The 12,536-nt window shown below is 34.3% G+C and overlaps 1 pseudogene; it reads right to left on the reverse strand.

Annotated features, from left to right (window-relative positions):
- Positions 1-1,046: 1,046 nt before the first annotated feature.
- On the reverse strand, positions 1,047-12,276 carry LOC117321162 (annotated as a pseudogene).
- Between the last annotated feature and the right edge of the window lie 260 nt (positions 12,277-12,536).

Consider the following 12,536-nt stretch of genomic DNA (forward strand, 5'->3'; position numbering starts at 1 on the left):
GTATAGTAGAAACCGCATAACTGCCTTCTTAGTGATTGTAAAAGCCAATATGGTATAACAGATATAGCACTTACCTCTTTTTGTATATATATAATCTCGTTACATGTTAAGTTTTAGAGAAGTTTATTAAATGTTGAAACTTACTTGGGACTTTTAGTATTATTTCCCGTGGCATCCCGCCGGAATGGATATTGAACCACGGTAGCGTGGGAGGGGTGAGAAATGGACACAGACAATTGAACGATCAAACAGTAAACACAACGCGAAGTACACTTTAGTCCACTATCATCGGGACCGTGTCCATTTGCTGCTACCCCACGCTACTACAGTAACAACTCTGTATGCCGACCTAGTCCATTTGTTTAACCGTGCTAAACGGAAGGAAACGCCCCGGTCTTACATCATCAAAACAGTCGGTCTAATTTTAGGAAGAGAAGGTCGAACAAATAGGCCATTTTCAAAAAAAAAATCCTGTGGCCGTTCTGTTAAAGATATCGAAAAACTAAACAGACCGTTTTCTTCAGGAAATATTTATCTAATAATATATATGCATAATATATGTTTCTGTTTTTTGGGGGGAATTTTGAGGGCGATTTAAATAAAACTTCTCAGTCAAAATGTCGATTTTGGCGCGTTTGACACAAAATACCTCATAAATACGAATTTCCACAGTGACACCAGATACACCCAGACCTAGATCGAGCCGAGTTTTACAATGGATCAAAGTATCAGCCAAATTGAATGTGCCAATTTTTCTGTCCTCAAATCGCTATCTATATCCGGCAAAATAGGCGAACTAGCTCGAATTAACTCTAACGAGTTATTGCCACTTACTGCACTTCATTCTTTAATTCATTCTTTAAGAGTTACTCATTATCTAGTGTCTTGAGGTGTGAACAGCAACCACACAAAGACATCCTAGGTTACAATGGCGCTCGAGTTCGTTGATAACAAAACACTAAAATGAATAACAATATATATACTAACTATGTATCCGGTGGCATAATATCAGCCGTGTAGTAACCTGACAGTTTGACTTGATGTTATCAACCTTTACTCGAGACGATTGAATACTTACACTCCACTTTGACGGCCTCAAATGTCGCGTTGAGTCTTTGTGCATTGAAGTTCTTGTCGGCGTAGAAGGCAATCATCATGTTGTTTGATTTCGACCACTCATCTCTGGGCAGTCTGCGTCCACAGATGGTAGCCAGAAGATCGTCCCCAGTACTAGGACCATCGTAAATCCGGACACTATCGAATTTACACAGAAAAGAGCCTTCCACACCAAAGTCGTTAAAATGTACCTTGATAACGTAACCTTCAGGACCAAATATTCTCCAAACACAAGTAGTATTGTCCAGGTAGTTGTTCCCGGGACCAAAGTTGGGAGTTTGTATTATCCCCGGGCCCGTGTAGTTAATCCACTGGTCACACCCATGAAGACCAGCATCGTTTTCACTTCAGTAGGCAGGCCAGCGGCTACCAAAAAGAAAGAGAGAAAAAATCATGTAAACAAAGCTGTTTTAGATATACTGGTTTAAATATCAATTACTTATCAATCTCTTCCTTATGCTTCTTATTTATAGCAACAATAGTGAACCTAAAACTAGTGGTTGTTAAACCCGTATTTAACCAATCGGAATGCTTATTGTGGCCACTGAAATTTAAGTTTAACCAATGGGAATGTTTATTTTAGCAATTCAAAATTCAGGATAAGCACTGTGATGACGATTCGTTAATTAGCTCAAAAGAACCAAGATGCAAAAATAAGAAAACCGCTAAAACATATTTATTTACAGAAAGTATGTTAAATCTAAAATTGACAATGAAAAAAGGATGGAGAGAGAAATATATCTGAAGCTATGTAGAAAATTCACCTTGAAATCATATAACAGCAACATAGCTTTATCGTTAACACGCACCTTAACGAATCATGAGGAACAAAAACTGTCAATAAACTATACAATAAAGGTATTCTATTTTACATACCTTCTACTGCTTCCCAATGTATCATAAATCCCTTGTAACTCGACTCTTCGTCTGAGAAGAACTTGACCAGTGCGTGGTCATTCGGGATGATGATTGGATCAGGGGCGGTGGTCATTCCACAGTATTCGTCTGTCATTTCAAGTAAAAGACCATGATTGGTTTTGTAATATTTCAACTTAAGTAGACAACAACAATATAAAACTCTTAAAAACAAACGGAAAATATCTAGGAAATAACTATTTATGATAACATGGTCACCACACCAAAATATACTATGTATTAATCGGTGTTCAGTGAACAATACCAAAGCTTTTAATGTTTTATAGAAATTTAAAATACATTTAGCTAAAGAAAATTATTGTGAACTCAATAAACCAAAATTAACGTCATTTTAGTTTGATTGATTTTCCGAATCATGTCAACTACAATAGTATTTTTAAAAAATTCTATCTCATCCAGTTGAATATGAAATGAGTTAACTTAATCGTCACCGGAATTTAACTTTAAGGTCAACGAAATTTGACTTAAAAGTCACCGGAATTGGGCTTAAAAGTCACCTTTTTTTATTTAAAGGTCACCGGAATTGGACTAAATATTGCTTCTGAATGTATGTCTACACGTTACTTTCCGAGACAATTTTATTATCCTAACATCTAGCATTTCTGAAAGAAAGACAATGGAATGGATATTCATCGAGTGCTTAAGCTCAAGGCCACATTGAAATAGAACCTTGGCTAAAATTTGTTCTATTTTTTAAATAATGTTTTAGAGAAGTAGAAGGGGCAATGATCTCAGTCAATATACATTTTTATAAATTACAAACCCCGATATTGACCTCAGTCGGTATACTTGAATAATAAACGAAAATCAGCGACCTTGACCTCGGTTGAGTCAGTATCCGTGACTAAATCTGATATTTTTTGTCTATATTTATGTGTGCTACGACAGCTGTTAGGACTTACCTATAAGGGAATGGTCTTTGCCATTAAATAAAGTAAGTCGATCGGTGTCGCAAACGGCATGGCCCTCCTCTATCTCAAAGTCGGGGTCAAAGGTCAACTTGATAAACTACCAGATAAATAATAATAATTAAAAACTTGTGTATTTTTTTTTTTTTTTTTTCGCTTTCAAGATAACAATTTTTTTGTCAGTATCTTATTCTGCATGATCATGTACCCTATACAAAATGAGCTTCTGAATCGCAAAGAATGGTCTCACGAGTTTGCAACGAGCGCTCCCAATGGGTTGCTGTCTGTTTCCCGGTTTATTCCGTTCGACAACTAATCTTGCATCAGCTTATACTGTACGCATTTAAAATGTTTGATATTGTTTTAACGTTTTTCTTCAAGTTGCTACTTTTGATTCACTTATTAACAAATTGCATATATTTTTACCACGTGACCTCATTACAAATTATTTTGCGGACATCACGGTTTCAAAAAGTGAACACTTACACATGGGAATATTTCTAATACCTTGTTTAGATACTCTTTGATGCAACACAGCCAACATCTAGAGCTACGCAGGATGACTGACACGTTTTTAGCCTCGTATTGAAGGAGGTACTCAAGGTTGTGCTTTTAAAGTCCTACTGAAGGGCCGTGTACCTAAGGACTGGTCTCATTTTTAATTAGTTAGTTTATATCGACGAGGTAGCACTCAAAAGTAAACAAGACAAGTGGCTTTTGCAAAATGGACAAAATTGGTAAGGATAAGGGTAAGGATGAAAGAGTCTAACATTGGCATGGCTGCAATTCACGATTGTGGCTTAAAATTGATTGAGCATCCGCCTTATTCGCCTGATATCGCTCCATCATGCTTCCATCTATTTCCAAAACTGAACACAGCTATTTCAGGCACCCTAACCCTAACATGTAGTGGATGACTTTCTGAGCGGCCAAGAAAATGATTCTATAAAAGTAGCATTTAAGCCCTTAAACACTGCTTGCAAAAGTGTATAGATACTTAGGGGGATTATATTGAAAATAATACAATATGTCCGGTAAAATTCAAATTCTTCAATACGAGGCTCAAAACTTATCTTTCAGCCCTCATAAATTAGTAATCACTAACTCCAAGCATCTTGCTACTTACCTTGCCGTCCGGAACATTGATATCCCAATGACATTCAGTATCATTTTCATACTCCGAGATTGGTCCAGTGTAGTCCATACTGCTGAAGGAACCGGAGGTACCATTTTGCCATGCACTATTCCTACAGCCAGACAATCCTGATTAAAAATAATTTCTCGCCATTACATTTTTGCAGGTTTGCAGCAGCATGCATTTAAACGATGCCAGATATTTTTCGAGATATTTGTTCAGTACCTGTTTGTTTTCCACAGTTGTCCTCGTCCGCCAGATCGCCACAGTCGTCACTGCCGTCACACACCCATTCTTTGGGGATACACGTGTTGTCGGGACACTCATGCTCTGTACCGCTACAGGCACCTGTAACATGACGTCATATATATTATTGTATCATTGATTATGTGATACCAAAAATGGCCGAAGCGTTAACAATATTGAAACTCAAAAACAAAATAGAAAATTCTATCCTCTACCGAAAACATGGCCATTCTTTCTAATAATTAGATTATTCTATCAATAATAAACTATCTTATTGCATTAAGTATTTACAAGGAGAGCCCGTTAATCATTTCCGTCTACAAAAAAATTGAGCTTCACATCTACTTCAAACTTATTTCTGTCTGGTACATTTAAAAGAATATGGCGGGGGGGGGGGGGGGGGGCTATGTTGTGTGTGTGAGTGTGTGGTGGGGGTGTGGTGGGGGTGTAATGTAGTGATAGGGCGTTCAAGTTACGTACCAGATGTAGCACAGTTTTCATCGTCGCTGGCATCGCCACACTGGTTGTGTCCGTGACAGATTCCAAGTTTGGGGACACACCGGTTGTTTGCACATCTGTAGAAGTTCCCTCCACATCCAGCTGTGTGACAACAAACACATAAAACCATTATTATTAACTCTAAAGGTGTAGAAAACGAGGCAAATAAATGTTCTGGCTGGTTTCTGGTGGCAAGGTGTATCAACAGAGTACTTAACTGGCATACCCAAGCGGTTGAATTGTGCTGCTCTCTATGAAAGGCTTATTTTATCGAAGAGCATTCAAGAACTCTGTCAAGCCAAGGTGCCATTTACTCGTGGAGCAATATCTTATAAACATGCAAGATATTTAATATAATTTGCTTTAGTACTTGAACGAGATTGCTCCGTGAATAAATGACTTCTTTGCCTGCCATATAGAACATGCCACAAAGACGATATACCAATTCGTCGATTTCAGATTTGTATTGTCCACATTTGGATATGACAAAGAACATGGAATTAAGTATTCCTGCTTTAATTCTGAAAAGATGATATTATAGATATTATCCATCAAACAAAAGTATAACATTTGGTTTGTTTACCCTTATGATATCAGTGTTAATAGTTTGTTTCAATTGTCTTGTTGTTTTATAGACTTTGGATTTGAATCACAGTTCTCCTTACGTGTCAGTAATTGCGTCTTGGATTTGAAATAAACCACATTTCAAAGTACATTGTAGATGAAAAAATCATACAGAAACAGTCTGATTATTTTATGGATTAATTGAAGAATATGTATGACATCAGGACTGGTTTTCTGAGTTAAATCTTACTTGACGCTTGTACGAAGTCGTAGGTGAAGTTGAATCATGTAGCTTGTCTGTGACTGTTGGTTACAAAAAACAGGGACAGGTATCGGTCGGATGATATGAGCTCCACGCTGGCGTTACCACAGAACTTCCAAATGAGATTCGATCGTGTGTTCTTCCCGTCGTATACGGCTAAATAGTCATTGTCGCAACTGGGGGAGACAACAATTGTATTGTTATATCTGTTTTCTAGAATTATATGAATATATGCACAAAAGAAAGAGACGACTTCCTAATGAATAAACATAATTTATCAGATGTCAGCCAGAGGACAACGGTTTCATCTATTTTAGCTCTCTTTACATTTCTAGTATTCCATACACAATAGAAATATCTAGAAATATAAACTTAACTTTCCATTACATCCCTAAAACTTAGAGAATGTAAATTAACTTTCGATTACATCACTTAAAATTAGAGAATGTAAATTAACTTTCGATTACATCACTTAAAACTAGAGAATGTAAATTAACTTTCGATTACATCCCTAAAACTAAGAGAATGTAAATTAACTTTCGATTACATCCCTAAAACTTAGAGAATGTAAATTAACTTTCGATTACTTCCCTTAAACTTAGAGTATGTAAATTAACTTTCGATTATATCCCTAAAACTTAGTGAATGTTAATTAACTTTCGATTACATCCTTAAGTTAGAGAATGTAAATTAACTTTCGATTACATCCCTAAAACTCAGAGAATGTAAATTAACTTTCGATTACATCACTAACACTTAGTGAATGTAAATTAACTTTCGATTACATCCCTAAGTTAGAGAATGTAAATTAACTTTCGATTACACCACTAAAACTTAGAACATGTAAATTAACTTTCGATTACATCCCTAAAACTCAGAGAATGTAAATTAACTTTCGATTACATCACTAACACTTAGTGAATGTAAATTAACTTTCGATTACATCCCTAAGTTAGAGAATGTAAATTAACTTTCGATTACATCCCTAAGTTAGAGAATGTAAATTAACTTTCGATTACATCACTAAAACTTAGAGCATGTAAATTAACTTTCGATTACATCACTAAGTTAGTTAAGGTAAATTAACTTTCGATTACATCCCTAAGTTAAAGAATGTAAATTAACTTTCGATTACATCACTAACACTTAGTGAATGTAAATTAACTTTCGATTACATCACTAACACTTAGTGAATGTAAATTAACTTTCGATTACATCCCTAAAACTTAGATAATGTAAATTAACTTTCGATTACATCCCTTAAACTTAGAGTATGTAAATTAACTTTCGATTACATTTCTAAAACTTAGAGAATGTAAATTAACTATCGATTACATCCCTAAGTTAGTTAATGTAAATTAACTTTCGATTACATCCCTAAGTTAAAGAATGTAAATTAACTTTCGATTACATCACTAACACTTAGTGAATGTAAATTAACTTTCGATTACATCACTAACACTTAGTGAATGTAAATTAACTTTCGATTACATCCCTAAGTTAGAGAATGTAAATTAACTTTCGATTACATCACTAAAACTTAGAGCATGTAAATTAACTTTCGATTACATCACTAAGTTAGTTAATGTAAATTAACTTTCGATTACATCCCTAAGTTAAAGAATGTAAATTAACTTTCGATTACATCACTAACACTTAGTGAATGTAAATTAACTTTCGATTACATCACTAACACTTAGTGAATGTAAATTAACTTTCGATTACATCCCTAAAACTTAGAGTATGTAAATTAACTTTCGATTACATTTCTAAAACTTAGAGAATGTAAATTAACTATCGATTACATCCCTAAGTTAGTTAATGTAAATTAACTTTCGATTACATCCTTAAGTTAGAGAATGTAAATTAACTTTCGATTACATCCTTAAGTTAGAGAATGTAAATTAACTTTCGATTACATCCCTAAAACTCAGAGAATGTAAATTAACTTTCGATTACATCACTAACACTTAGTGAATGTAAATTAACTTTCGATTACATCCCTAAGTTAGAGAATGTAAATTAACTTTCGATTACATCACTAAAACTTAGAGCATGTAAATTAACTTTCGATTACATCACTAAGTTAGTTAATGTAAATTAACTTTCGATTACATCCCTAAGTTAAAGAATGTAAATTAACTTTCGATTACATCACTAACACTTAGTGAATGTAAATTAACTTTCGATTACATCACTAACACTTAGTGAATGTAAATTAACTTTCGATTACATCCCTAAAACTTAGAGAATGTAAATTAACTTTCGATTACATTTCCTAAAACTTAGAGAATGTAAATTAACTATCGATTACATCCCTAAGTTAGTTAATGTAAATTACTTTCGATTACATCCTTAAGTTAGAGAATGTAAATTAACTTTCGATTACATCCTTAAGTTAGAGAATGTAAATTAACTTTCGATTACATCCCTAAAACTCAGAGAATGTAAATTAACTTTCGATTACATCATACACTTAGTGAATGTAAATTAACTTTCGATTACATCCCTAAGTTAGAGAATGTAAATTAACTTTCGATTACATCACTAAAACTTAGAGCATGTAAATTAACTTTCGATTACATCACTAAGTTAGTTAATGTAAATTAACTTTCGATTACATCCCTAAGTTAAAGAATGTAAATTAAACACACTTAGTGAATGTAAATTAACTTTCGATTACATCCCTAAAACTTAGAGAATGTAAATTAACTTTCGATTACATCCCTTAAACTTAGAGTATGTAAATTAACTTTCGATTACATTTCTAAAACTTAGAGAATGTAAATTAACTATCGATTACATCCGTAAGTTAGTTAATGTAAATTAACTTTCGATTACATCCCTAAGTTAAAGAATGTAAATCAACTTTCGATTACATCACTAACACTTAGTGAATGTAAATTAACTTTCGATTACATCACTAACACTTAGTGAATGTAAATTAACTTTCGATTACATCCCTAAGTTAGAGAATGTAAATTAACTTTCGATTACATCACTAAAACTTAGAGCATGTAAATTAACTTTCGATTACATCACTAAGTTAGTTAATGTAAATTAACTTTCGATTACATCCCTAAGTTAAAGAATGTAAATTAACTTTCGATTACATCACTAACACTTAGTGAATGTAAATTAACTTTCGATTACATCACTAACACTTAGTGAATGTAAATTAACTTTCGATTACATCCCTAAAACTTAGAGAATGTAAATTAACTTTCGATTACATCCCTTAAACTTAGAGAATGTAAATTAACTTTCGATTACATTTCTAAAACTTAGAGAATGTAAATTAACTTTCGATTACATCCCTTAAACTTAGAGTATGTAAATTAACTTTCGATTACATTTCTAAAACTTAGAGAATGTAAATTAACTATCGATTACATCCCTAAGTTAGTTAATGTAAATTAACTTTCGATTACATCCCTAAGTTAAAGAATGTAAATTAACTTTCGATTACATCACTAACACTTAGTGAATGTAAATTAACTTTCGATTACATCACTAACACTTAGTGAATGTAAATTAACTTTCGATTACATCCCTAAGTTAGAGAATGTAAATTAACTTTCGATTACATCACTAAAACTTAGAGAATGTAAATTAACTTTCGATTACATCACTAAGTTAGTTAATGTAAATTAACTTTCGATTACATCCCTAAGTTAAAGAATGTAAATTAACTTTCGATTACATCACTAACACTTAGTGAATGTAAATTAACTTTCAATTACATCACCAACACTTAGTGAATGTAAATTAACTTTCGATTACATCCCTAAAACTTAGAGAATGTAAATTAACTTTCGATTACATCCCTTAAACTTAGAGAATGTAAATTAACTTTCGATTACATTTCTAAAACTTAGAGAATGTAAATTAACTATCGATTACATCCGTAAGTTAGTTAATGTAAATTAACTTTCGATTACATCCCTAAGTTAGAGAATGTAAATTAACTTTCGATTACATCCCTAAAACTTAGAGAATGTAAATTAACTTTCGATTACATCCCTAAGACTTAGTGGGTGTAAATTAACTTTCGATTACATCCCTAAGTTAGTGAATGTAAATTTGAAAAGAATCCCAGTCCACTGTAAATAATAACAACACATGTACTACGTATCAATAAACCAAAACAATGTGTTTACATCAATTTCCAAAGTCAAATTTAAAAAGTGTTGTTCTTTTAATATGATTCTAAAGAAATGAATGAAACCTGTTAATTGTGAGAAAAAGACGTCACAGACAAAATGGACAGAAGCGAAACGACGTACTCGTTATCATCTTCTAAATCAAAAGAGAGAGCCCGGAGCCGGATAATGTTTCCAGACAGGGAGTGGATCCTCCAATGACACTGGACATTATTTTCATACAATGTCACTGACGCGTTTCTGGTTGAGGAGAAATGTCCGTGATTATGTGTTAGTTGGGCAGGACCGCCACAGCCAGAATGACCAGAATCTAAACAATACACAAAATGAAATTCAACAACAAGATATCTCGAAGGATCGTCGTAAGTATAATGCGTTTTTTCCGTATCATAAACGATCTACACTTTGAGACTATAACGGAAATATGTATAGAAGTTTGATGGAAGTATACATTCTGGGAGAACTATCTATTCGAATGTCTAATCCAAATCTGTCTTGTCCGTACGTTCAGTCAACAGTAGACAACCAACATAACGCTAACTATATGACGTGTCTTTATGTTGTGTCTGTACTATTTGTGTACTTGTGTCACCCTGACCACATGTCTTTATGTTGTGTCTGTACTATTTGTGTACTTGTGTCACCCTGACCTTTGGTGTCCTCTGTTCACGTGTTCTGTCTCAGGTCAATGTTTTTGTCGTGCATTGCCCACAGTCGCTTGCTTTTTCATCAGTGTCTGTCGTGCCTTTGTACTCCTGTATATCCTCTATTGTGACAGGTCCTTTAGTTGTGTATTGTCATATGCGAGATAAATTCAGGGTGGAATATCGTAAACTGGACAGTCTGATGGGTGTAGTTTCCTGTGTGCTGTAACGTCTTCGTCTCAGTTGTGGATGAAGAGTTAGTAATATAATCAAAATATTTTCTACCTCAAACTAATTGCAACAGAATAAAGGACCTGTTACAGGTTACATTGATTTTTGCCCACGAGCCAATTTAATCATTACCGGGTGATATTTGTAGTACTGTATGAGACAACCCATGAAATATGTTTAAAAAATTCAAAAGGTCCCAGGTGCCTGTTCTATGACCATTTTAATATCACCCTACAAGGGAGGTGACAGGGTTCCATTTTTAATCATAATAACGCACATTTAATCTTTTGTGGCTTCAAAAAGTTATCATTTTTTTAGGGTGATATTTACTGCAAATCATAATTTAAGCAAGAAACAAAATATCTATTAAAAAAATTACACAATCTTAAGCACCAAAAATACAAAAAAATTTAAGCCAATGTTAAAGCCACATACTCCCGAAGAAACATATATCAATGTTTACATTTTGAGCTTTTTACAGTTTTCGGACTTGATATGAAGTATACGAGGAATTCCCAAAAATAATAACTGTGGCTGCCGGACCAAGTTTCTCTGAAAATTAGTCCAACAATGCAACGGCGGGTTTTACAGTCCATACAAAATGGCGGAACGCCGAAAGCGTGGACCTACGAAAATGCAGACAGATTCTACCAAAAAAAAGTCGCAAAAGTGAGTGGAATCGGCAAAACCTGAGTATTTCCTTAGTAAAGGAAATTTTTCGTTGGAACTAAGCGAGAGAAGAAAAGGGAATAAACTAGAATTTCGATTTTGCCGCACGTCTATTGGATTGCTGGCTAGCTTTTGAACATTGTCAACTTCACCGATCTAAAATTTTATCGATGTTTTGCATGCATATTGCTACATTTCAAAATTAAGTACTTAAATGTACATGTATGTTTGTTTATTTTGTTCAGTTACCTGGGCGAATATTCTGTTAATATATTTAAATAAAAGCATTATAAGGAAAAGTTCACGTATGCTCGATACAACAACGGTTGTGTGTGTAGTTTATGTGTAGTGCACGTTGTTATAGCCTCGATCTCGGCTCCGTGACCAATCTCGCTATAAATATAAATGCGGTGAGTTATTTTTATACACTGATGTTTCAAGGACTTCCCCGGTCAATCGTCCAGGCCAGTGGTCATTTTAATAATAGGAGAGCGTGAATGAGCATCTTGTATTGTCATTAATACGAGTGTGCAACTAGCATTGTAGGTTTTGTTGGAGTATGTGGCATTAACTGTTTAAGGAATTGGTACAACTACTTCCGGTACTTGTGCACCCAAAATATTTGGCAATTATTTGGACCATCATGTTGAATATCTATGGTGAAAATTTTAGAAAAAAATGAAAACCGGTAAAGTTGTCACATATTCAACAATCTGCAGGGAGATTCCCAAAGATCCCAAATTTAGTCGCCTCTTACGATCCTGCAATCGGGGCGACAGCGCCACCATACAATATGTATGGATGTTGGGTTGTGGTTTATTGGTGGTGCGCGACCTTTAGTAATCAATAGTCTAGAGTTACTCCCCTTGGGGATCGCGCTTGGTTGTGACTTCCGTGTAACCATGTGGAGCCTATAAAGTGTGTTCAGAGACTGATTGTCTTATTGTGTTTTCGTAATACTGGCGTGGTGGCAGCGGCGATTACCTATCTACGTCTCTAAACCTTCCACAGTGTATGGAGGAAAGTATTATTGACACTCCCGCAAAGCGAAGCGAGATAATCACAGTTAGTACGGAAACTGTTATTCGTCATTGAACACACGTACGTACAATAATTTTAACATCATGGCAATGAATAGAGCTCCAAAGCAGTGGTCACTTACCA

This window comes from Pecten maximus, unplaced genomic scaffold, assembly GCF_902652985.1.
Source record: "Pecten maximus unplaced genomic scaffold, xPecMax1.1, whole genome shotgun sequence".
Taxonomy (NCBI): Eukaryota; Metazoa; Mollusca; class Bivalvia; order Pectinida; family Pectinidae; genus Pecten; species Pecten maximus.